Below are 4,001 nucleotides of genomic sequence, written 5' to 3'. Positions count from 1 at the left end.
GATCATTTGGAAGAGAACACATGGGAAGATATTCTCATCTCAATAGTTATCTAAAATATGAACATATCACAGTCTTTCTACTTTTGTATTTGTTTTGATATAGGTATGAACTGAACATTTGGGGTGATGCGACCTAGTCCTCGAGCGTTCTTAGTTGTTTTGGCCGTTTTGCTTTTTCTAAATCCTATAATGTACTTTATCCAGCTAAAAAAAAGTACATTATCAATCAAGCCTAGAGCTATATAATGTCCTTTCTCCCTTGTTTCAATTGCAGAGACTCCTGCTTTGAAAGTTTTTTTTCTAGGGTTGATTGCTGAGGTTCTTATTTTTTTTCCAGCTCATTATAGCTTGTGCCGAGGGAGCAACGAGCATTGAAGATCTTGTAGAGAAGTTCCCTGATAAGATTGTTAAGGTCATCTATTTCTTCAACTTGATTTTGGATCAATGCAAATATATCTTGAGTAGCAGCTTCACTTGTCATAAGAGAGATACAACACTACATTTAGTTTGCATCGATTTCATAATCTGTTGGGTAGTCCTATTTAATTGATTGTATGTTGAAAGCAGATGTAATCTTATTGATTTTCACATTAGATACCTCTTGTAATGTTAGTATTTTTTTGTCAGGCCTTAACAAGTTGTCTACATATATGCAATGAACATTCCCGCATATATGCACCTTCTACCTCTTCTTCTTCTTTTACTTATTATTCTTTTAGTATTTTTTCTTCTTCTACTTCTTCTAACTTTCTTAATTACTCTCCTTTTTGCAGATTTGATTAATTTCATGGAAGCTGGCATTGATGGACTGTTAGTGTTTAGTTTTTTCATTTGTATTGACGAACGACATAAAACTTATGTATGTATATATATGGATGAACTATGTGAAACTACGTATTGTGCTAGCCTTTGTGTTCTCTAGCTTGTTAAATATTTCATGATGATGTCGGAAATATATATGGTGTGAAATATATGTGTTGAAGATGTCTAAAACTATATATGCTGTGAAATATGTATATAGATATAGTATAATGTGCTAGTCTATGTGTTCTCTAGCTTGTTAAACATTTGATGATGATGTTGGAAATATATATGCTGTGAAATATATGTGTTGAAGATGTCTAAAACTATATATGCTGTGCAATATGTATATAGATATAGTATAAAAATGTAGGGAAATAAAGGAAAACAGACAAAAAAGGAGCAATACAGGCTCTTTGCCATCTGCCAGCAGATGGCAAAGCCCTTTGCCTTCTGCCAGCAGACGGCAAAGGGCCGCCCCACGGCAGACGGCAAAGGGCCCAAAGCCCTGGGCTGAAGCAGATTGAGTGCCCCCTTTGCCGTCAGCCCCCTCATGGCAAAGGGGGAAGGGCAGACGACAAAGAGGGGAGAGAGAGGGGTTGTGTGCCCCCTTTGCCGTCAGCCCCCTCAGGGCAAAGGGGGGAGGGCAGACGGCAAACAGGGGAGGCCTTTCGTTAACACTTAACGGGGCCGTTGCAGTATATGTCGTCCCATTTAATTTGCCGTCTTCCCCCTCATGGCAAAGATTCTTTGCCGTCCGCTTTGAAAAAGAAGACGGCAAAGAACATCTTCACCGGATTTTTTTGCCGTCTAATTTGCGGTCTGCTGACTGACGGCAAAGGCTTTGCCGTCCGCCATGGCGGACGGCAAATTCTCAGATTCCTGTAGTGGGACCTCTAGTGTATTTTTCTCGTGTGATGCCTCCGCCTTAATCATGCGCTAATCATACATGCAAATGCACACGATCAAGATCAGAGACTCGCGGGAAGTTATCACAACACAACTCTAGACACAAATAAAATAATACAAGCCAGGGGCTCGAGGGCTCGAATACATAATCTCAAATACAAAAAAGTTAGGGGAAGCAACATTATGTGAGTACAGACCTAAGATAACAAGTTTTCCTTAAGAAGGCTAACAAAAAGCATAAACAACTCGAACGAAAAGGAGCATGCCTCCTGCCTGGGAGCCACCTATCTACTCTTGGTCGTCGATGGCATCCACGTATTAGTAGGCTCTGTAAGGGTAGTAGTAGTTGTCAGTGCGATCAGATGGCTCCTAGGCTTCGTCACATGATCACGACAATTGTATCAAAGGGGAAAAGGGAGCAAAGAAACGGTGAGTACTCATCCAAAGTACTCGCAAGACTTACATCAGATCTATACTAAGTATGCATCTGTATCAAAGGGATAGGGCTATATATTTGGACTAAACTATAGAAATGCCAGAAGAGAGGGGAAAGACCTAGCCTATTGAAGACTAGCATCTTCAGCGTCTTGCATCATTGGAAGAGTACAAATTAGTATAAGATATACAAGCATGTAGTATCAACACCCACGGATCCTTCCTTGACTCCCTACGAGAAAGCGATCCTAGAGCGATCATTTCATTTAAGTGTCACAAGTATCTAATTCTAGTTGTAGTAGATCGGGATACTTTCCGAGCACCCGTTACCATGGACACGACTATTCGAATAGATATACTTCCCTGCAAGGGTGCACCAAATTACCCAACACGCCCGATTAACTCCGGCCGGACACACTTTCCTGGGTCATGCCTGGCCTCGACTGATTGGCACACTGTATTCCTACCTAGGCTAAATAGAGAGGCCAACACATCGGTCTAAATCCTAAGTGCTCAGGGGTCTTGGGCCCATCGCCCCACCGTGTGCTATTTTTATGAGAGATGCCATTAGGGAAAGCTATGTCCCTCGGGTCTATTCACAACATATTGCTAAAACCTCCAATACCTTGATGCCATTTATATTCTTTTATTTTATTTTGCATTTTACAAGTATCTACAATTATCTACACACCTCATTCACTTGCAAATATCGAGACCAAGGTGATTGTCAACCCTCTTGCCCGCGTTGGGTGCAAGTTGTTTGTTCTTTTGTGTCGAGCCGCTGAAGATGGTTGTGGTTGATATTCCTATTGGTCCGATAAACCTTGGTTTCATAACTGATGGAAATACTTAACCACCTTGTGTTGTGATAACCAGTTCCTCTTCACGAAAAACCCAACACAGATGACGAGTATCACGAAGGATTTCTGGCGACATTGCCGGGGAATATCATCACCAACTATCAAGTAACTCCACACAAAATTTCATTCACTTGTTCCTATTTTTATTTGCTGCTATATTTAGTTTGTCTCATATAAAAATGAAAAATAGAAAAATATTTATCTTTGCTTTTTTAGCTTGCCACTAGATTGCATCTTTGCTCTCTAGTTTCCTTATTACACTTGTCACTTTTCTCACGTAGTCACCATGTCTCAAGATCATATGAAGCTGTGTGACTTTTCAAAGACTAATAATAATGATTTTATTAGTACTCCTATACCACCCTCCACTAGTGCGGATGCTTTTGATATTAATGCTTCATTGCTAAATCTTGTTATGAAAGATCAATTTTTGGGAAGTCCTAATGAGGATCCCGCTTCACACCTCAATACTTTTGTGGAACTTCGTGATATGAAAAATGAAAATGACCTGGACAATGATATTGTGAAATTGAAATTATTTCCTTTTTCACTTAGAGATAAAGCAAAAGCTTGGTTTTCATCTTTGCCACGTAATAGTATTGGAACATGGGATAAGTGTAAAGATGCTTTCATTGTCAAATATTTTCCTCCTGCTAAGATCATCTCCCTAATGAATCAAATAATGAATTTTAAACAACAAGAAGAAGAAAATTTTGCCCAACTTGGGAGAGAATGAAGTTGATGATAAGGAATTGTCCAACTCATGGTTTAAACTTATGTATGATTATCAAAATTTCTATGCGGGGCTAAACTTTTCATCCATAAATCTTCTAGATTCTGCCGCAGGTGGTACCTTCATTGAGGTGACCCTAGGAGAGGCCACTAAACTTTTGGACAACATCATGGTCAACTATCCTCAATGGCATACCGAACGAGCTCCAACTGGTAAGAAGGTAAATTATGTTGAGGAAATCGCTACTTTGACTGAAAAAGTGG

Source organism: Hordeum vulgare, chromosome 4H, assembly GCF_904849725.1.
Source record: "Hordeum vulgare subsp. vulgare chromosome 4H, MorexV3_pseudomolecules_assembly, whole genome shotgun sequence".
Classification (NCBI taxonomy): Eukaryota; Viridiplantae; Streptophyta; class Magnoliopsida; order Poales; family Poaceae; genus Hordeum; species Hordeum vulgare.
The sequence above is the reverse complement of the archived record's forward strand: the minus strand, read 5'-3'. Positions refer to the sequence as shown.